At 37.7% G+C, this 24,478-nt stretch overlaps 1 protein-coding gene across 2 annotated transcripts in view; it reads right to left on the bottom strand.

The window, feature by feature from the left end:
• Positions 1–24,478, bottom strand: part of nphp4 (nephronophthisis 4) — a 720,990-nt gene that overhangs the window by 311,348 nt on the left and 385,164 nt on the right. The window lies entirely within an intron of this gene.

The raw sequence follows: 24,478 nt of genomic DNA, 5'->3' as shown, positions 1-24,478 counted from the left end.
TTTACAGCTGTTTTATTTTATCCTGTTTAATCTTCTAAGAACATCTCTAAACCACTTGAGAGATGAGAGGCACATCATCAAAGGACAGGGTAGGTGGCATCAAGAAAACTAGTTTATGAAAAAATATGTCTTTCAACATTTAACTGCTGCAGAGTAAAGAAAGACTGGTGGGTCAAAGTGGTTCTGTGTCTCATGTGTTATTTTTTAATTAACTTGGGTACTAAAATCAGAGTATATTGCATCTCTATAAGTTAAAAAAAGGATTATTGAAGACACATTAAAATTAACTTAAGAAGAACAGTAGCAGTCAGTTGAGTAGCTGTATTTGTGAAAAGAAATCAGTCTGTCAGAGTGCAAGGAGAGAGAAAGTATCCAAGCCTTCCAGTTTCACCGATGTCACAGAAGTACGATAGCATTTATCAAAAGGCAAACGGCACATGTGAAAAATCTGTTACAGCTGCCAGATGCTGGATTAAGAACCAAATGCTGCATAGGCTCACTTATAAAGTGAGCCATTGAGATTTTGCCTAAAAAAGACAACTTAACACCTATTTTAAATATTTTACAGTGAATATAAAGATTATTCACCACCTTGGGCTTTTTCCTATTTTATTGTATTACAGCACTAAACCACATGATGCATTTAACTGAAATTTCTTGACACTCATCAACACAATGTCTTCTATAATGGTAAGGTAAAAAAATATATATATACAAATATGATGACACAATAAGATGTGTATAGACAATGTAAAATATATATTTGCTAAAATAAGGTTCATTTAACAATATATGACAAAACCTTCCATACAATGTAGTACTGCTACATTATCAACAATCCTGTTTTACGGATCAGATCCAGTAAAAAAACAAGTAAAATAACTTTGCAATATTCATAGTATCATAGCATCAGTTTGTAAACATAATATTAAAGTATATGTTTTTTTGCACTTTCATTGAGCTACTTTATATTTGTCTGTGTAATAGTACAGTGGTTCACGGTGTTCTGAGAAACAGCTCAGAAGGAAAGTCTCCATGTACAAAGATGATTTGAGGCTCTCTATCTCTGAATTGGACGCGGTACTTCAATATGCTTGCCAAAAGAAATATGTTTGATTCTTACTGACTTTCAGGGTAGGTAATGCTCAAGTACAGGGATTCTGGAATATATTAATTAACTTTCTGTTTTGATGACTACTGAGAAATGAAGTCCTCTTGGCAGTGCTGCCACAAGAAAAAACAACACTGCACCCTAAGAGTCTAACAAGACAGATGACTTCACTTTCTTCTTCCATGGAAAACAGCAAATGCACAGCGGGAAAAAGACACAGCTATCCTCATACAGTTCACAACCTGATGACTGTCAGTATCATGATATCAACAATCAGCCTCATCCTCTTTATCATCACCAAGGTGGTCCTCAACTGGGCAAACACTGACATTTCTGTGGGTCCCCAGATTGATTTGTTTTCTATTACAGTCTCTCTTTCTTAAAACCCCTGATTTATGGCATGTATTCCCCTTGCCTGCTAGTTGGGCTGCTACCTTTCAAGCATCTACGCATATGCAGCTTATGGAGCTCTTAAAGAATTTGAGTATTTGAATGCAAACACGCACACACATTTATATACATACATATATATACTGTATATACGTATACGTATATATATATATATATATATATATACTGTATATACGTATACGTATATATATATATATATATATGCGTATCTCTGAATTGGACGCGGTACTTCAATATGCTTGCCAAAAGAAATATGTTTGATTCTTACTGACTTTCAGGGTAGGTAATGCTCAAGTACAGGGATTCTGGAATATATTAATTAACTTTCTGTTTTGATGACTACTGAGAAATGAAGTCCTCTTGGCAGTGCTGCCACAAGAAAAAACAACACTGCACCCTAAGAGTCTAACAAGACAGATGACTTCACTTTCTTCTTCCATGGAAAACAGCAAATGCACAGCGGGAAAAAGACACAGCTATCCTCATACAGTTCACAACCTGATGACTGTCAGTATCATGATATCAACAATCAGCCTCATCCTCTTTATCATCACCAAGGTGGTCCTCAACTGGGCAAACACTGACATTTCTGTGGGTCCCCAGATTGATTTGTTTTCTATTACAGTCTCTCTTTCTTAAAACCCCTGATTTATGGCATGTATTCCCCTTGCCTGCTAGTTGGGCTGCTACCTTTCAAGCATCTACGCATATGCAGCTTATGGAGCTCTTAAAGAATTTGAGTATTTGAATGCAAACACGCACACACATTTATATACATACATATATATACTGTATATACGTATATGTATATATATATATATATATATATATATACTGTATATACGTATATGTATATATATATATATATATATATATATACTGTATATACGTATATATATATATATATATATATATATATATATATATATATATATATATATATATATACACACATATATACAGGTGTGAAAAACTATTTGCCCCCTTCCTGATTTCTTATTCTTTTGCATGTTTGTCACACAAAATGTTTCTGATCATCAAACACATTTAACCATTAGTCAAATATAACACAAGTAAACACAAAATGCAGTTTTTAAATTATGGTTTTTATTATTTAGGGAGAAAAAAAATCCAAACCTACATGGCCATGTTTGAAAAAGTAATTGCCCCCTTGTTAAAAAATAACCTAACTGTGGTGTATCACACCTGAGTTCAATTTCCGTAGCCACCCCAGGCCTGATTACTGCCACACCTGTTTCAATCAAGAAATCACTTAAATAGGAGCTGCCTGACACAAAGAAGTAGACCAAAAGCACCTCAAAAGCTAGACATCATGCCAAGATCCAAAGAAATTCAGGAACAAATGAGAACAGAAGTAATTGAGATCTATCAGTCTGGTAAAGGTTATAAAGCCATTTCTAAAGCTTTGGGACTCCAGCGAACCACAGTGAGAGCCATTATCCACAAATGGCAAAAACATGGAACAGTGGTGAACCTTCCCAGGAGTGGCGGCCGGCCGACCAAAATTACCCCAAGGCGCAGAGCGACTCATCCGAGAGGTCACAAAGACCCCAGGACAACGTCTAAAGAACTGCAGGCCTCACTTGCCTCAATTAAGGTCAGTGTTCACGACTCCACCATAAGAAAGAGACCGGGCAAAACGGCCTGCATGGCAGATTTCAAGATGCAAACCACTGTTAAGCAAAAAGAACATTAGGGCTCGTCTCAATTTTGCTAAGAAACATCTCAATGATTGCCAAGACTTTTGGGAAAATACCTTGTGGACTGATGAGACAAAAGTTGAACTTTTGGAAGGCAAATGTCCGTTACATCTGGCGTAAAAGGAACACAGCATTTCAGAAAAGAACATCATACCAACAGTAAAATATGGTGGTGGTAGTGTGATGGTCTGGGGTTGTTTTGCTGCTTCAGGACCTGGAAGTCTTGCTGTGATAGATGGAACCATGAATTCTACTGTCTACCAAAAAATCCTGAAGGAGAATGTCCGGCATCTGTTCGTCAACTCAAGCTGAAGCGATCTTGGTGCTGCAACAGGACAATGACCCAAAACACACCAGCAAATCCACCTCTGAATGGCTGAAGAAAAACAAAATGAAGACTTTGGAGTGGCCTAGTCAAAGTCCTGACCTGAATCCAATTGAGATGCTATGGCATGACCTTAAAAAGGCAGTTCATGCTAGAAAACCCTCAAATAAAGCTGAATTACAACAATTCTGCAAAGATGAGTGGGCCAAAATTCCTCCAGAGCGCTGTAAAAGATTCATTGCAAATTATCGCAACGCTTGATTGCAGTTATTGCTGCTAAGGGTGGCCCAACCAGTTATTAGGTTCAGGGGCAATTACTTTTCACACAGGGCCATGTAGGTTTGGATTTGTTTTCTCCCTATATAATAAAAACCATCATTTAAAAACTGCATTTTGTGTTTACTTGTGTTATATTTGACTAATGGTTAAATGTGTTTGATGATCAGAAACATCTTGTGTGACAAACATGCAAAAGAATAAGAAATCAGGAAGGGGGCAAATAGTTTTTCACACCACTGTATACACATACATATATATACACATATACTGTATATACATACATATATATACATATACATACATATATATATATATATACACATACACACACACATATACTGTATATACATATACATACATATACGAATACATATATATATATACACACATATGTATATATATATATATGTGTGTATATATATATATGTGTATATATATATATATATATGTGTATATATATATATATATGTGTGTATATATATATATATGTGTATATATATATATATATATATATATATATATATATATAGTAGACCCACACAAAGTTGCGGTTCAGGGTTTGCGGACTCAGTTGTTTGCAGATTGACCCTTAGAACCTAACTATTAATTGTTAGCAGAAAGCGCAAATATCCTCAGCAATTTTTATGGCTTTTTTCATGGCAATACTGTGCTGTAGAGAGAACGCAGTTTGGGATGGTGAAAGTAGCTAATCCGACAGCGTTATTTTCTCCTTGCTGCTTATTGACTGCTGCCCTGTGACGCATCTCCAGCGGAGTGTCCTCGTGTTTTCCATTTTGTTATTCCTAAATGCACTAAATGTCACCGAAACATCCTGCACCTTCTAAGGCTTCTAGCACTGATGCCTAAACACCAGAAGAAGTTTAAAACACTCCAGGAGAAGGTTGAACTACTGGATTTGCTCCAGGAACTATAAAGTTATGCTGCAGTAGCACGCCACTATGGCATTAATGAAAGCACCGTACGCTACATAAAGAAGAACAAAGCAGCAATCTGGAGTACCATATCTGTAAGTTTTTGTGATAGTGCCAAAAAGGTAACAACTGTAAGGAATAAAAATATTGTCAGGATGGAATCTGCCTTGGCAATGTGGATCACAGACTGCAGGAAGAAGAACATCCCCTTGGACGGGAACATCACCTGTGAGAAAGCACGGAAATTGTAACAGGAGTTTGCTACAGGTGACAATGTAGCAACTTCCTATCACAATGTTCCTGAAACCTATAAAGAAAAGCCAGAACGAAACCCCACCAGAAGAAGACCCGTCCAAAGATACGACTCCTCCTGAAGCGCCTGAAGAAGAGGTGCCACCCGAGAAGTTTTAAATCCTCTGTATTGTACTGCACAGCTACTTCATCATCATCATCAGTATGATTTATCATTGGTGAGTACCCGTACATTTTACTGTATTTTAATTAAATGAAATTATCATGTATTTACTCTACTTATAACAAAGAAAATGACAGTGCATACCAAAGAAAATGTGCTTGCATAAATTACAGTACATATAGTGGGAACATCAGTATTTTACATTCTAGCACCGTGGGAGACATAGCAGTACAGTACTGTACAGTATATGGATTTACCTTTACATTCTGTTTTTAGGTAATGCATTAAGGAATTTTTTTAGATAATGTATTAAGCTGAGTTTGCAACAAAATTAAAGTGCTTTGGGGCAAACTGTATTTAGGGTTTAAACAATAAAAACAGGCATTTAAAAGGCATTTTTTAACCACATCCAAAAGTCGCGGTTTTTCCACAATTCGTGGGTGCTCTAGGAACGTAACCCCTGCAAATTTTGGGGGTGTACTGTATATATATTATTTTGTCACCCAACACACGTTTATTTACAAATATGTACAATGAACACAAACAAACCCAGTGCCGCAGCACCAAACACCCCTCAAGTCCTGGGGCCTCATGTATAAACGGTGCGTACGCACAGAAATGTTGCGTAAGAACTTTTCCACGTTCAAATCGCGATGTATAAAACCTACACTTGGCGTAAAGCCACGCACTTTTCCACGGTACCTCATGCCTTGTCGTACGCAACTTCTCCGCTCAGTTTTGCAAACTGGCGGCACCCAGCGTCAAAGCAGTGCTACTGTTCTTGTGTGATTACTCATTATTTTCATGACGCGGCTTTATAAATACACAGAAACTAACCGCATATTGTTTATTAGTGTAATGCATCTGATTGTAATTAACTCCTAACAATATAATGGTCCAGGGAACAGCCATAGTATTCCAAATACCATAACTACTTTAGCGTTGTTACTCTCACTTCTTCTTCTTCTTTCAGCTCCTCCCGTTAGGAGTTGCCACAGCGGATCATCTTTTTCCATATTTCTCTCACTGCACCACTCGGAGTATTTATATCACTGTATCTGAGTGTGAATCACAGCAGCAGCTGATCGGAAAGAGAATTATCGGGATACGGCATTAAGGACACGCTGTCTCAGCCACGGCAAAACGTTTCAAAGCCTTTCCTGTACGGACCTCGCGGTTCAGAAACAGTTTAATCCCAAGAACTTTAAATGCAGCCAATCAAGTGCTCCTTGTAGAACTGTTAGTACTTATAAGTACAATCACCCCACTGTAAACTTACACTATAGTTATAATATCGCACAACCTGAGCCACTTTATAAAGCGCGTATTTACATATGATGACGATATCATTTTTAAGGTGAAATGCAGCAAAATATGTTTGTTAAATTATACAGATAAAACTTTAACTTCATTTAAATAATCTATATTCTTCACTGGGAATGTCTTTAAGGACAGACTAATTAAACATGTACTACGAAGATATTTCAATGTTCTTTAAACGTTTTGAAGAATCGGCGCTAAGCTTACAGATGGCTTAACGTCTATTACAGAGCTGATTGTATGGCGATCGGTTACCTTGGGAAAGAAAAGCACTGACTGCAGTGGCGGCTACGCCAATATATATTGAATATAAAACAGAAAGATAAAATAACAACACAGCTAAAAACGCAGCGACAAATTTCGACAAAAGTTAAATGCTTGTGTCATGAGCACAAACGTTCTTTAACTCCTATCATCATGAAAATGACATCACGTATACATCTCAGTATTTTAGTTATTCAGAGAGCTGTAATATCACGAATGTAATGGACTCTATGTCCAGTTGGAGGAAGAGAGCCGGTTTAAGAAGCAAGTAGTGATTCACACACATAGAGCACATAGAAAATCAAATACAAAACAAAGCATTTAACGTGCTACTTTAATTACGATGTGATTTTAGAAACTGGTTAATTAAACAATTTTAAGATGAATTTTATGATGTTCTACTTTAATGACAAAATAAACTACGTGATTAAAGTGGAAATGTCGAGATTGAAGTGGACATTTCGTGCTTTTTCCCCACCGTGTGGCTTTTTCTCTGTACCCTAATAAGCTTTCATATGACACTCAGACAGTGGGCTTACAACTCGGCTTTCCACGGCGACTTTGATATGCGACTTCTTTTTTATTTCTGGCACTGTGCGATTTTGTGGATGTGAGCTTTCATGTTTCTCCAACACGCTATGCCACTCGATCAACTTCCTTTTGTTGATTATACCACGGTTTATTTGAACAAATAGTATGTTTTTCCTTTGCCTCCACTTGGTATTCGCTGAAATTCTTATATTTTCCCCGTGCTTTTCCCATTGTCTTTTCACAGAAGGCTGCGCTTAAGGGCGATTTATATTCATTTGCATATTCAAATAGGCGTAATTGTGGGAGGATTTGGGGCGTTACATAATGCGCGTGCACGAGCGTTAGTTTTCACGCTGATCGGGATTTATGTAACGGAAGGACGTGGAAGTTGGAGTACGCACAGATTCCTGCATCTGGATTTTTCTGTGCGTAAGCACATTTCGGCTTTTGTGCTTACGCCATGTTATAGTGCGAGTTCTACGCACGGTGTTATACATGAGGCCCCTGGTCTCTCACAATGCCTTTTCTCTTCTCCTGACCACCTCCACTCCTCTCCACCGAGCTCTGTCCTTTTCCACCCGACTCCAGCCATCGAATGGAGGGAGGCGGCCCCTTTTATTCACACACGGAAGCACTCCGGGTTTCCCTGGTCTTCTTTCCCCCCCAGCACTTCCGGGTGTGGCGGAAGTGCCGAGGGCCAGGGCTCCTCAGCCATTCGGGCGCCCCCTGCAGGTAACCATGGGCCCTTACAGGGTTGAGCTTCCAAGCTCCGTACCCGTGGTCCCCAAAGCCACCAGGGCGGTCGCCCGCTCGCAGTCGGGAGGAAGCGTAAGCCCTCCTCTGGTCCTTCTGGGCGTCCCATTTGGGTACCACCCCCAGCCACTCACCACAATACAGAGACAGAGAGAGAGAGAGAGAGAGAAAGAGGGGATCAAGAGAGAGAGAGAGACAGAAATAGAGAGAAGACAGCTTGCCTGCCAATAATATCCTGTGCTGCCTTCCCCAACCTCTGCAGGGCTTTACAGTCTTGAGCTGAGAAAAAAAGGTTGTTGTGTAACCAGCAAGAACAGAATGTAAGATGCACATGTAGAAGTCTGTGCGAACAGAGACACTGGTGAGCATTCTTGACAACACTGAAAATGGGTTGTGTCCACTAGTCATCAGAGATGGTCATTTCAATGGCATCTTTCCCAAAATGTATCTAATAATACTCACTAACTAAAATTTAATCGAAACCTCATGACCTGATATGTTCTGGAAATTAAAAAAAAAATTTACATAGTGGCTATCTCAGAAAGTGACCTGTGGTTGTGTGTTTATTACAGCAAAGTGATTGCAAATCCAAGTGACATGGCAGAAATGGAAGAAGAGCTGTGACATCTGCTAAACATCAAGCAAATCACAGAAGCCGATTACATGTCGAAGAGCACCATAATAATAATAAGATGAAGAACAGCAACATCTGCTGGGCATCAAGTGTGGGATGCAGAATGCAATAAAGACAAAGGACTGAAAGAAGCAAATAGGTTGTCAACCAGATGGACATGATCTGTAGTCATGCTTTAATGACAAAGTGAATAAGAAAATCAGTGATAAGCACCATAATTGATAAAAGAAAAAGAAGAGCGGGGACATCTACTGATTGTTAAGCAAATTACAGAAGGTGATGAAGAACGAGAAAGAATAAGCAGACAAGACACTGATGAACGCAGACAAAAGAAAAGTAACCCTGAAATGTTCTGGAAATTCAAAACACTAGGCATAGCAACCGTGTGGTGACTTGACTGGCGGCCAAAAATTTTATTGTAATCAAAAAACTGTACCTGCAAGCCCATTTATTGATAACACCCCAATACATGTTACATACTGTACATGTTCAGAATCCATAATCAAGAATTGTGTTTATTGATCATGAAACGTCCAACTTTGTTACATCTTCTGAATGTCAGGTAAATTGAAGAAGGCTACTAAGTAACCAAGGGTGAGAAAGATTAGATGACAAATTACTGAACCACATTAAGTAATCTTGAACACAGAATACAGACTGTAAGAACGCCCTAGATACAGAAATGCACAGTGACTATCGAGAAGATCGTCAAACACTCAAAACATCTGAACATATGAAAGTATTGTTTAAATATCCTCACATTGTTGTTTCTTTGAAAACCATTATTGACAAAGTTATATCAGCAATATTATCATTGTCAAGCTTTATTTTTTTAATGATGAAAACCAAAAGTGTGGTCAAAATACCAAAGAATTGCATGCTTCAAATGAGCCACCAGAAGTAATGAAATAAATTCTGACTTCCAGAAGAAATGAAGAAAGTAACTATTTACAAAGCGCTAAAAAGTGTCAAGTTTTCATCATCTGTAGCTTGGTTTATAATTGCATTTTATTTTAGGACAATAGGTCCAAATGTTTCACTAGTATATATAACACTTTTTATTATGTTGTATCCACTGTTATATAGAGGTACTCATATATACATGCAATATTTGTTTTGAGAAATCATTTAGGCACAAGAGACTAAATGTTTCCAAAAGGGGGACACCTTGTGCCAAACAGTGTAACACTGCAATGCTATGGGATATGAAATCTAAACTTGTTACAATGATAACTGACAAACTGGGTTTAAATCATAAAATGTCTTGGATATGTACTGTAAAATCCAGTTATTTGGAGAGAAATTCCTAATCCCCTGCGTTTTATTTAGTTGATATTGGTTTAAAGCAGGGGTGTCAAACTCCAGTACTGGAGGGCCGCAGTGGCTGCAGGTTTTCATTCTAACCATCTTCTTAATTAGTGACCAGTTTCTGCTGCCAATTACTTCTTTTAATTAACTTGACTCAGGCCCTTTAGTTGTTTCTTTCTCCTTAATTAGCAGCCAAACAATAATGGGACACAAAACAAGCCGCCACATCACACAATATCTGAAAATAAAGAAAGGTGAAGGTCTCAGTAAGGTTGATCTCTCAACTCACCAAAACACTTTGACGATGTTCTAATGATAAACAGAAAATCAACAGTTTTGTAAATGTCAGCTGTGGCAGAACAAGAGCAACAATAAGCTGTGGAATTAAATAACGAGTTTAATTAACAGCAAGAATTGGCTTCTCATTAAGAAACTGGTTGGAGTTTGAAGCCCCAGTTTAGCTGGTCATCTGGTGGCTCGTTTCATGTCTCATTTCTGTTTGGCTGCATTTTAATGAGGAAACTAATCAATTCAGAGGACTGAATCCTTCTAACAGGGCTATTAAAATGTGAATTAGCAGTGAAAACAGGTCACTGATTAGGAAAAGGGTTCGAATGAAAACCTGTAGCCGCTGTGGTCCTCCAGGCCTGGAGTTCGACACCCGTGGTTTAAAGGATACTTTCTATTTGACAGTCATTTGTGACTCCTTTATTACTAATAATAATGCCAAAAACCTCTTAAAGTACAAGGAATTAAATACTGAAGTTAGGGGCATCATTTGAAATAATTCTGATTACTGCATATATTGCCTCTAAAAGTCTCAAGGTTTTAGACAGTTAACATTTCCACAATTAGCTCAACGCATTCTACTCTGTACATTAATTGCAAGAGCTGTTGGGCATGCTTTATAGAATGTAGAAATGTAGAATAAATAGCAGGATTGAAAAAAAAAAAACAGGGTCCTCTAACCTGTAGATATTTTTTCTGAAATTCCAAATTGTTTGTGATGTAAACCTTTAAAAATTTAGTATTTCAGGACAAAGATTACTTGGATCATTGGTTGAACCCTCTACTCCCTTCTACTTGTTGTTAGGTAAGATTGATGGCTGGAGATTTAAACATATTCCTGTAAATGTGGCTTGTAATATGGGTCTACTTGTAGAAGCACTGTGGACTCTGTGTCACGTAAGGGGTTAAAAGGCTACAGTTGCTTGGATCAGTGGATGTCGTTATCCTGAGGTATAGAAATATGTTCTATGTTCTGAAGACTTTTTTGTTTTATAGCTTAAAACTTATTATTTTTGACTCTACTAACCTCTCCAATGCCTTTTTCTGTGACCGTTCACTTAAAGTATTGAGCCTTAACATCCTCTGTCTGATTTTTTGTCACCTTCCTGATCTATTATAACAGATTTAACTGAAATCCAAAGATGTAGCCAGGTGCATTGATAAATAATTTAAGACTGAATGTTCAATTATGGCTAAAATGAATGGGTACTCAGTTTTAATTAGAAAGGAATTAAATTTTAAAATTCTGGACTACAGGAGAAAAAGAAAGGTAATTTTTCAGACTATTCAACTAAACTGATAGAGACTGTGCATCCAGTCTGCAAGACTGTATTTCCTGCTGAACTATTGCAACAGTTTCCTTTGCTCAAATTCTGAGCCCACCTGGGAATTTATGCCAGAATTGTTAGAAACCTTCCTCTTACTATTCTTTCTTCTCTTAGTTGAAATGCGCTGTACCCTATAGAAGCTGCTCCCACATTGAGATACCAGCATAGGCTTTCTCTTCTGTTAATTATTTCACTGAGCAATTGATATTCTTTTCATTCCACTACAAATCTAATCAGCATCTGAATATGTAGACAATGGTAAAGTCAGATTACTCTAAGTATCAGAATCACTTTTAGTTGCCAGTACTTAATGTACTAGAACTTAACATGGTAAGCTTTGGAGCAGCTTAAACTGTAAAACACCATTCAATACAAATGAGATAAATAACAAAAGTTTAAAAAAAACACAGTAAACAGTAGGAGAGTAGTTAAATTATAAAAGAGATGTGCAAATGATGACGTCCAAATGAAGGTCTCAAGTATCTAAGAAGTCAAGCATCTAAGATTCTTTTCCCAGCAGAGAATAAACCACACAAGCATGAGAAAAACATGCTAACTACAAACAAAAGGCTGTCAAGCCAGTTTTTTCCGTTATTCTAAAATTTAATTCTTTAAATTCTTAATATCTTTTTCTTTAAGCACATTATTTTTAAAAAGTGCTTCAACACACATAGCATGTATGGTGAATGTACCTCAAAGTCTGGGTACACGTACTTCTAAGAAGTGCAAGACATAAAAATGTTCTTGTATATTATTGAAGTATATAAAGGATAATTTAATAAAAGTAAATGAGGAGTTGACAAATATGTCATTAAGGATTTCAATGCAAACATAGCTGAGCCTCAAAAGCACACTCATAATCTTCCAGAATGCTTACAGTATTGGTACACATCTGCAATGCAACAATTTTCAAGCATCATGTCATATACAGTAATTCCATTGCTTTCACACTCCAAAGTCACTGTGGGGATTATTTATTTACTCAATTGCTTTTACCTACAGTTTTCTCTGTTGTATTAACCTTCATTAATCTTATGATTTAAGAAAGAGGCTAAGTAAATATTTAGGGTTAGGGTGAAGCATTAGTGTCAAGAATAATCCCAAAACAAGAAATGAATAACTTAAAGGCTAAAAAAGTCAATAATCATCCTAAGACCAACATGAGTAGACAAACTGAGATAATAAGGCTTAGTAATAGGCAAGCTTGTCAGTCATGAATTGACCAAAGGGGAAAAAAGTAAACAAAAAACAATTTCCTGAGGGCAAGTAAAAGGGTAAATAACCAAGAGAAACTATATTTCAACGTGTCACACTAGTGAAAGGTTAACATCCAATAATCAGTATAGAAATGTAAGAACTGCTAGGAGAAATTAGCTTCTTACTACCTAATGAGCTCTGTGGGGAAATGCACAAAACCAAAATTTTGTGGATGCCTGTATTTTTTATCCAACACCAGTGAGCACCTAAGCTTTTAAGTGCACAATCCATATATACAGGAGATAGACTAATTTGTGCAGGTTACGACAAGGTCACAAGTTCAATCACATCACCAACAAACAGTAATCTCAACAAATAAAGTAGGTAGTGAGAGCAGTACAAATATCAAAAACTGCAGATGAATTTAGGAAGAGGACAAATCAAGTCATTTATTAATTAAGCTCTCACATATTTACAAGGATGATATAAGCACAGTATATATTAGATAAAAAAGATGAGGCCAGACCAGTTGTACAGGAAGATGTTTTAAGGAGGTGGTGCCACCAATAGAAAGTCATTTTGTATAACCATTAGTTAATAATTAATAGAAGATATTTTTACAGAATTATACTTAACAGTAATTACATATGATGGCACTTGCACAGAAATCATGTGTATTTCTCAGAAATCCACAATTCATAACTGCAGGAGCTGATACATTAGATGGAAGGCAAAAAACAATCCTGGATGAGCTGGCTGTCTATCTTAAACTCACACATATCCCCACATGGGGACATTTAGCACTAAAAAAAAAAAAAGATCTTACTCATCTATACTAATAAAAGGCAAAGCCCTCACTGACTCACTCATCACTAATTATCCAACTTCACATGTAGGTAGAAGGCTGAAATTTGGCAGGCTCATTTCTTACAGGTTACTTACAAAAGTTAAGCAGGTTTCATTTCGAAATCCTACACGTAACAGTCATAACTGAATCCTACTTATGTACATATATACGTCCATAGCCTGCAGCTCGGTCGCCATGTGAGGCGGCGTTGCATCCCCCATCCCCACGCCTCCCATGTAATTGGCTGCCTGCCCATATAAGGCCGTCTGTCGCTCCGGTCTCTTCATTCCCTTCCTTGCTTCGCCACGGTATTCATGTCTCCCCGCTGATAACTGCAGCCTTTTTATTTAATCCACGGCTTCTCCACTGTTATATTGTTCATTTATTACGATTATAGTTATTGTGTAGGTATTTTAGACTTAGTTTACTGTTCAGGTACCCATTTCCTTTATCATTCCAACCGTACCCCCATTAACATGTCTATCGAGGTGATCACCATCGATCAAAGAACTGTCACTTACTGAGTGGTTTCCATGCCCGGAGATGCCACCTGCCTTTTCCATTCTCTGTGTTACATATTGCACGGCCATATCAGGCTCACTCTTGATATCCGAAGGGACATTGTGTCTTATGTATTGAATGACTGGGACAGGTTCAAGGTGTGGAGTGATGACGGTACAGGAGATAATTATACTACACAGGAGCACTATAAGAGTGAAATGCTTAAGCCCTTCACCTATGGTTCTGCATGTGAGTTGATGGCTGCCGCTGAATTGTTCGGTTGTCACTTTCAAGTGTACCGAAATGGCCAAATATTTTACACCTTTGGAGAACCGCCAGTGCCTCATAAACATCTTAGATTCACAGGTGATAATTTGAGTAATGGACACTTTGATGTTTATGAATGTTTCAACTCTCAAAAGCTGGATGTGAAGTTATCAATGAAACCAGTTGTATGCTTACAGCGCTTGACAGATGCCGAATGTCACTTCAACATAACAAGTCCTGCAAATACTATCGTAATTGAAACAAACCATGAAACTCAAACCGATTATGACAGCAGCAATCCAAGCTGTAAGAAAACAGTAAAAAGGAGGCGAGTCAGACATCATGGTACATTTTCTGATGCAGATAGACGTAAACAACTTTGTGACGCTGCTGCCAAATACTCGCAGAAAAATCCACAAGTTAATAGAGATGCTGCCGCTAAATACTCGCAGGCAAATCCACAAGTTCATAGACACGCTGCCACTAAATATTCGCAGGCAAATCCACAACTTAACACTAGAATTACCAGAGCCTACGAAAAAACTCGTAATTCCGTCCCACCTTAAACTGCTTCTTAAATCCCTTCACACCTCTCCAGCGTCCTTTGTCTTCTAAATGTGCTGATAAAGAGAAGCTTGGAGCAGCCGGCTATTCCATCCCCCCACCAATTTAGAACGTGCACGAACTTCAGCTTGATTGAGTATCTGGGAGTGAAGTGGAGTTTTAGAGTGGAAATAATAGATCGTTGTTTGGAACACACGCATTTCATGTCTGTTCCGTTTCTACAGTAATCTGTGTCAACACATTGTTAAAACAGAAACGTTTTTTATATTCTAGTAGTAGATGACAAAATGTAGGCATAAACTATATAGTGTATGAAGCCTGAAGTCCAAATAGCAAAGAAACATTTTCACAAGAATAACACAATTACGCTTTTATTCAAAAATATAACTGCAGAAACAAAAAGCCGCCTTAACATGCGACATTGACAGCAGTTTAATGTAACTACCTCCGTGGTTCAATAGACTCAGCCCCCGCTTGGGAATCAAGAGCTCACGAGTTCGATCCTGCGCCCCTCTGTTTTGAGAAGTTAACTGCTCTTAGTCTTACTATTTTAGAATAAAAGCATACATTTGATTTCAGTCTGTAACAGCCGGTGCAATTTATGATCCTTGTAAAGGTTAGCTTTTTTTTTAATTCACTTTTCATTCTTTCAGTCGCATTCAGAATCAATCCATACAACCCCATCTGACAAGGCTGTTTTCACTAAAGAGCGCTATAGCTCTGCAGTGTACCACGATGCATACTAACGCCCCCCCGGTTCTGACACACAAGCGTTGGCGAAGCTGCCTTCTTCGTATCTCACCGTCACTTGCTTTTCCTTTTTTTTTCAGTTTTATTGAGTGTTCCTGCCAGTCCCCGCATGTTGCTGTATGCTGTTTCTTTTGTACTCCAGGACATGCAGAGGAAAGAATGGTAAAAAGCAGTAACTTCGGCGCTATATGCAATCATCAGACACTCCCCATCTGACCGTGTCGTTCAAACACAGGAACATATATTGGTGTAAAAGTATAACAAAAGTGCACTTTTATTCAAGTGCACTTTTCCATTGCCTTTTCCTGTAAGAAGCAATGTACACACTTCTCTCTATGCTGTGGTTTCTATTACACACCTGAAAGAAAGAGACAATATATGTGAAAATATCCAGCATACAGCAACATGCGGGACTGGCAGGAACACTCAATAAAACTGAATAAAAAGAAAATCAAGTGACGGTGAGATACGAAGAAGGCAGCTTCGCCAGCGTCTGTGTGTCAGAACCGGGTGGGGGGGCGTTAGTATGCATCGTGGTACAACGCAGAGCTATAGCACGTCTGTATTCTGTTTCTTTTGTACTCCAGGGCATGCAGAGGAGAGAATAGTAAAGAGCAGTAAGTTCGGCGCTATATGCAATCATCACACACTCCCCATCTGCCCGTTGTTTTGTTATACTTTTCAATACTTTTATACTGCTCAAACGGGCATGCTCAAAAAATACACGTGTAATGCCACGAAAAGTGCACGCAGACACTTCATTTCGCAAACAAAACAAGTGCACTTTTATTCAAAACTACCTGTATAACCGAAGAAAAAAGAAAGCAAGTTACAGTAAACGATTGATATGACAGCTTGCATGGTGCAATGCTAAAAAGTGCAGATTTTCATTCCGTGCTATATAAAATCATCACATTCAAATATTAACAGTTCCCACACACCCAAGGACCATCCTTCCAACATTTACGACACGTGTACTTGTTGCCGTGTACACACCTCTCTGTGCTATGGTTTCTATTACACTGAATGAGCACCTGACACTGTACTTTCTTCCCTTGGGGAAGGTCCCGCATCAGAGAATTTCCAGTTCCTGCATAAATTCACACCCGATCTGACGCTGTTCGTTTTCAAATAATATTGCATTAGTGCGATTATATTTTCACATATATTGTCTCTTTCTTTCAGGTGTGTAATAGAAACCACAGCATAGAGAGAAGTGTGTACATTGCTTCTTACAGGAAAAGGCGATGGAAAAAGTGCACTTGAATAAAAGTGTGGGGTTTGGGGTTTGGCGTTAGTATGCATCGTGGTACACTGCAGAGCTATAGCGCGTCTTTAGTGAAAACAACCCGTATCAGATGGGGTTGTATGGATTGATTCTGAACGCGACTGAGAGAATGAAAAGTGAATTAAAAAAAAAAAGCTAACCTTTACAAGTATCATAAATTACACTGGCTGTTACAGACTGAAATCAAATGTATGCTTTTATTCTAAAACAGTAAGACTAAGAGCAGTTTACTTCTCAAAACGGAGGGGCGCAGGATCGAACTCGTGACCTCTTGATTCCCAAGCGGGGGCTGAGTCTATTGAACCACGGAGGCAGTTACAATAAACTGCTGTCAATGTCGCATGTTAAGGCAGCGTTTTGTTTCTGCAGTTATATTTTTGAATAAAAGCGCAATTGTGTTATTCTTGTGAAAATGTTTCTTTGCTATTTGGACTTCAGGCTTCATACACTATATAGTTTATGCCTACATTTTGTCATCTACTACTAGAATATAAAAAAACGTTTCTGTTTTAACAATGTGTTGACACAGATTACTTTAGAAACGGAACAGACATGAAATGCGTGTGTTCCAAACAACGATCTATTATTTCCACTCTAAAACTCCACTTCACTCCCAGATACTCGATCAAGGCATGAGCTGAGAGAAGTTTGTGCACGTTCTAAATTGGTGGGGGGATGGAATAGCCGGCTGCTCCAAGCTTCTCTTTATCAGCACATTTAGAAGACAAAGGGCTGGCGGAGGTGTGAAGGGATTTAAGAAGCGATTTAAGGTGGGACGGAATTACGAGTTTTTTCGTAGGCTCTGGTAATTCTAGTGTTAATACCGGGAATTCCTGTTAAACATCTTAGATTCATGAGTACCGATTTGGGTAGTGAACACTTCGATGAATGAAACCTGTTATCTTTACAATGGTTGACAAACACGGAATGTAACTTGAACACAACACATCCTCCAGACACGAACCTGATTGAAAGAAATAATGATAATCAAATCCTTGATGACAGCAACACTCATAACAGTGACAAAACAATTACATTGACAATCATGTTACGTTATTTTTAAAATGTTTCCTTTTCTTTTTCATAACTTCTTTAACACACTACTTCTCCGCTGCGAAGCGCAGGTATTTTGCTAGTTTTTACATAACTGTAGATAACTGACAAGTTTATGTGAAAGTGAGTACATTTTTCTAATTGATGAAAAGTTTGTGATTTTCTTTAGCGACCAACATTACTTGTATCCAGAGCTGGGTTGTTGTCATTTCCCCAGTGCTACCAGGAAAGGTCTCAGCAGCTTCACTGCTACAGCTGATTAAATGTGCAGTGGATACATGGATACACAACTTCACTTAAAATTAATCTGAAACATGTCTTTAATCAATGAGCACATTCTCAGGTTCAGTATGTGATGAGGTGGTGTCACACATATACGTCCCTCCCAGGTATGTAGTTCCACCCCGGACTGAGAGGGGGTGCTACTGCAACTGTCTAGTCTTCCTTTTTCTTCACAGTATAGGGAAAACACCCAGTGGGGGAAACTGACTCCACCCCTTCCAGTCCCTGGACCATTAAAGCATGACCACCTTGAAGGAAGTGTCATTTCATGACCAAGCAATCAGAAAGAATGAGCTCCTTTGTAACTTAGAAAGAAACACCTACATTTTGTCAGCCCGTGTAATTTGGTGGCAACAGTTTTGATCTGTTTTAATGTGTCTGAGCATTTGTATTTGTGTTTCCTTTAAGTAAATGGAGACATCTGGGTTAGTGCCCCAAAAACAATTTTTTTTTCATGCCTGTCATCCTCTCAGATGACAACAGCAATTAAACTGTACTTTTATGCTTCAATGCCAACACAATGTTTTGATTGGTTGTAGTTCACACATGCACAATACTTCAAAATGAGCTAAAAAGATAACTCTCTACCACTCACTCTTCACTCTGCTATTTTAACCAGTATCAACTAGCAAAAGTTTTAATGGGCTTTGAATAATTTTAATCATCTTTCTAATATTAGTGATCACAAACAATGTTCTATCTAAGATATATATGGCAGTGCAGCTGTGCATATTCAACATTTCCCATGTTTCCCAATGATTTCTTAAAGTGCAATGTTGCGGCGATTACTTTGTCTTGTTATGATATTTTTATAGTTGTGAAGTTTGAATTGTAGATCTTAAAGTAATTAAGCACATTTGGCAAAGTTTACTATGTAATGTTTTCAAGTAACCTAGGGCACCTACGTCAGGATGTCAGCAGGAAGCTATATTTTTTATATAATGTATGACAATGGAAGCTGCCTTCAGCTTCTCAGCTGATAAAGAAAGGAGTTTAAAATGGCAAACCTCACACGCAATGCTGGAAATTAATGATCTATCTATAGGACAATTGCATGTGTTTTTGCTTACCATGCTTACTTATAATTTAGTATGGTTCATTTTGCCTTGTATCCGGCTAGAAACTGGAAGCAGCCAATGATGATAAGAAACTTTGTATGATGTAACTAGTGTAATACAATGTGCATATGTTTCAATAACTAACTTTTATTTCACAAACTAAAATATCTTCTGATCTTTCCACTGTAAAATCAACTGGAAGCAATGTAGATTTTTTTGTGGCTTGTAACATGCCACCAATTAACACTGTTAGTTGCCATTGGTCATTATTGACTTCCAGTTCAATTAGATCCCTACTTTACGATGAACTCAAGCACAAGAATCCTTGTGGATTCAAACATTTTAAGCATTAAAATGTCAAAGCACTGCTAGAAGAATGCAACAGAGGTAATGGTCTAAAGAATAAAAGTTGTTTCATAGCATAGGAACAGCTGCACAAAAACTGCTCAGGTCTGTTGAGCCAATAAACTCGGTAAAAAACAGATCATTTTTGGAGAAATTTATGAGCACCATCTGCTGGTAAGCAAAATCCAATTGTGGCAATCTCTGAAGCGAATGGAAAGTACGTTACCTAAACTATCATTTGTTTAAAATAAAAATATTTCCTGTTATTAAGTTATGCAATTAGGACTGAGGAATAATTAAGAACATTAATAAGCAAAACACCCAAAGATTGAAAAATGAAAAATTAATTGTCCATCCATCCATTTTCCAACCTGCTGAATCTGAACACAGGTTCACGGGGGTCTGCTGGAGCCAATCCCAGCCAGCACAGGGTGCAAGGCAGGAACAAACCCCGGGCAGGGCGCCAGCCCACCAAGGAAAAATTAATTGTCTAAAAGGCAATTAGTTACTCATGATGTAAAAATTCTCATTGATAAATGTCCTCCTTGCCATAAAATTAATCTATCCATATTGTCAGTTCATGAGAGTCATAGTCATGTTGCTAAAAATGATAAATTTGAGATAAAAGGAGAAGCAAAAATTATGCATTTGAAATTATTGAATACATAAACTCAGTTATAAAATGAGGATTGTTCAAGGTCTTGAAAGGACTGCTATTCCATACTCAGGCAGCCAATGAAAGTACTGACATTTCAATTTACAAAATACTTGTTCGTTATTTGATATTTAGAAATCTGGAGGAGTGTTTCTAACATGCTGTCTTTTCAAGGATTCTTAAACTGATGGATCAGTATGGAACAGTGCAGCTACTGTAACAACAAATAAACAGTTCTGTTCCAGGAAAACACAATGGTGTGGCTGTCATCCCGAGTCAATCTGTTCCACATTTTTATGAGCACTGTTAAGTACTCATGGAAGACTTGGGAATTGGTTAGGTTGCAGAATACAAGTCTGTTTCATTTTGGCCATTAAAAAAGTAAAGTGAGCTTTGATGAGGAACTATGCTACATTTAAAAAGAAAATTACCCCATTCTCAACTAGTACCTGCATAAATTGACCAAAAGCAATTATCATTGTGCTAGGCATATTTTAAATGATGTGCTACCAGAACTGGCATAGTGGCAAAATCTTGTGGTCTTTTCCAGTGAGAAATCTTAACCCGAGTAGAGTGATAAATATGCCAGTCTCAATTCAATAGAGCCAAAAAACCCAACATCTCTGCAAAACTGTTTTTTTCCCCCACAGTAGAATTAGAAGAAACAATTGTGCCAACTTCACATGGACTCCTGTCAGTCATGGCCTAGTGCTGGTGGTCCGTTCTGCCTATGCTGTTCTGTTTCCTAATACACTCCTCACAGCTACTATATTATACTATGTATAATTTAGATGTGACAAATAAAAATTGATTTGAGTCAATTGCTATTTATTTTAAAGCACTGGAAGAAGATACATTAACAGTACATCACTTGAAATGTCACACTCAGTGAGCTGAACCCATTCTGAAGCCTTTGACCCCATGAAAAAGCCTATCTTAAGTTTCTCCAATCTAGAAGCCAGAGTGTGTTCAAGCAGAACAGACTTATCAAGGACATGTATGCTCATCATCCGATTTTTGAGATGCATACAGAGCGTGTGATAAAGGAAGCTCATAAGACACCCAATATCAAACATGAATGAGTGAACATCAAGTACTTTCCCAACTGAAGCATGGACATATCTCAGAAAAGAAAATTTGTGAACCCAGTCACGTAGAGGGTGAAAGATGCTGGCCTTCATTCCTTTATGCTGTACTCCAAAATCAAAACATTCCAAGTTACATCCTGCTTTCTCAGTTTAAAATTTTTTACTTGGAATTATAAAAATAATGTAAGGCTTTGACTGTAACTTTAGTGTATTTTTGTGCTACTGTTATTATAGCTGTTTGTCTATGAGGTTTTAATCTAATGAACTCTCCTATTGACACTTTTTTTAATACAGTAGTTTCTTGTACATTTCAATTTACATTTTCAGTACCAACATATTATTACCTTTGGGATTTTGTAGTTAAAATAGATTTTTGATTACAATGGTTGGTGGGGGTGGGGGCTTTGTTTGGGGTGCTTTGCATCTCATTGCTCTCATAATGCCAGGTGATAAAATTAGGTTACTTGTCCAAGGATTTTATATTTTTGTTGTTTGTGTGGGAAGTAGGGTGAAGGAAGTGGCTAGAGATTTTTAGGAGATCTCTGGAATATTAGAGAAGGATTTTTGCAGGGATAGGATTTGTTTGGTCTGGGAAGGATTTTTGGGTGGATAGCCCTGAAATGGTTTATGTATGGTGGGTGGGCCAATAGTGTGAGAATGCAAGTAGCCACAGAAACTCTGCCGTTTTTTCATGACTTTATGGTAGTGTATGCTGTAGATAGTTTGTTACGTTTGTTTAACATTTATATCTCACCCCTCACAGACGTTATGCCATGGGTTTGGTGAAAAACTGTCACTGCCACTGTGGTACTGCAATTACCCCAGGCAATTTTATCACATACTGTATGTTTTGGGAGTGACAGTTTTCTTCTCAGTCTATAATAGCTCATCTTCCATCTATTTTTCCACATATCCACATTGCTCTTCTACCTCAATTTTTTCTGGATTACGTCCTCTTGTTTCCAACAAATAGACTGTTCTCTATATCAATATCTGCTAAAATAGTTCAAGCCTGTCACTTGAAATCTTATGATGGAAATCCTGTTTTTCAATCTTGTTCTCCTTCAGCTCCCATCTACTAGGATTAATGGGTTTTCTGATTCCAAACATTGCTAAATGGTATTCTTTAGTGAGGTAACCCAAAGGCAGATGGGTCAATATCACCACAAATCACTTATCCCTTAATTTCTACATCTCAGGGCATGTCATGTGAGTTGCACCTCTCTCATTGGCATCATTATCCATTGTGCTTAGTTATTTCTAAACAGAGCAGGAGGGGATGTTGGTGAAGTGTTGATGGAGGTTCTTTAATCTTATTCTATAATCCTCCTTTGTAACCAGTGATTACTATTTAAGATTTATTTGTTGTTATATGTTCATTTGATCACAAAAATAGAAACAATTTAATCACTTCAGCCTTTTGTTGACATTATAGACTTTGTCCTTATTGTATAGAGGGGAATGTGTGCTCCCTTCTGACATTCGGTTTCCTGATGATGACTTGAAAGAGTGGTCTGTATTTACAATGATTCGTTTATCATGTCTTTTTTGGAAGAGAATAACTGAAAATATGGCAGGAGAACAGAGAACCTTGCTTAACACTAGAATTACCAGAGCCATCCCACCTTAAATTGCTTCTTAAAACCGTTCTCACCTCTCTGCCAGCGTCTTTTGTTAATCTAAATGTGCTGATAAAGAAAAGTTGCAGGTAACCGGCTATTCCATCCCCCCACCGACTTAGACAATGCACAAACTTCTCCCAGCTCATGCCTTGATTGATTATCTGGGAGTGAAGTGGAGTTTTAGAGTGGAAATAATAGATCATTATTTGGAATACATGCATTTCACGTGTGTTCTGTTTCTACAGTAATCCGTGTAAACACATTTTTAAAACAGAAACGTATTTCATATTGTAGTAGTAAATGACAAAATGTAGTCATAAACTATATAATGTATGAAGCCTGAAGTCCAACTATCAAAGAAACACTTTCACAAAAGGTACAAATATAACAGAACAAGTATGCTTTTATTAAAAAATATAACTGCAGAAAAAAAGCCGCCTTAGCATGCCACATTGACATATACTTATCACAACTGCCATGGTAGCGTAATGGTATCAGCTGCTGAATAATAATCAAAAGGTCATGAGTTCGATCCCACACAATTCATTTTGGAGAAGTAAACTGCTCTTATCCTTACTATTTTAAAATAAAAACATAAATTTGATTTCAGTGTGTAACAGCCAGTGTAATTTATGATACTTGTAAAGGTTGGTTTTTTTTTTATTCACTTTTCATTCTCTCAGTCGTGTTCAAGATCCTTCCCTACCTCCCCCCCCCCACAATCTGACACTGCTGTTTTCACATAATGATGCGCTGTAGCTCTGCAGTGTACTTGTGACTGTATTCTCGTACCAATGCTTGCGAACTGAAGTGCCTGGGTGCACTTTCCATGTCATTACACGTCTATTTTTTGAGCATGCCCGTGTCACTCAAACACAGAAACATATGTTGGTGTACAAGTATAACAAAACAAGTGCACTTTTATACTAGACTATAAGTCAAGAAAAAATAAAGCAAGTTACAGTAGGCAGTTAATACGACAGCTTGCGTGGTGCAATGCTAAGAACTGCTGATTTCCAATCCATGCTATATAAAATCATCACATTCAAATATTAACAATTCCCACACACCCTTCCTACATTTACAACACGTGTACTTGTTGCAGTGTACACACCTCTCTGTGCTATGGTTCCTATTACACTGAATGAGCACCTGACACTGTACTTTCTTCCCTATATAAATAACATTCGAGCTATAGCGCGTCTAAGTTTTTTAAGCTAAGTTTTATCCTAGGAGAACTAAATTAAAAGTTGTCCATCTTGAAAATATTCAAAGGATTAAACTACATTTAAAATATGAAAAAGGATTAGATTGTATTTATTCATCTTAGGGGAAAAAACA

This window comes from Polypterus senegalus, chromosome 6, assembly GCF_016835505.1.
Source record: "Polypterus senegalus isolate Bchr_013 chromosome 6, ASM1683550v1, whole genome shotgun sequence".
NCBI classification, from domain to species: Eukaryota; Metazoa; Chordata; class Cladistia; order Polypteriformes; family Polypteridae; genus Polypterus; species Polypterus senegalus.
Note: the sequence above shows the minus strand (reverse complement) of the source record. Positions and strands in the feature narration are given on the sequence as shown.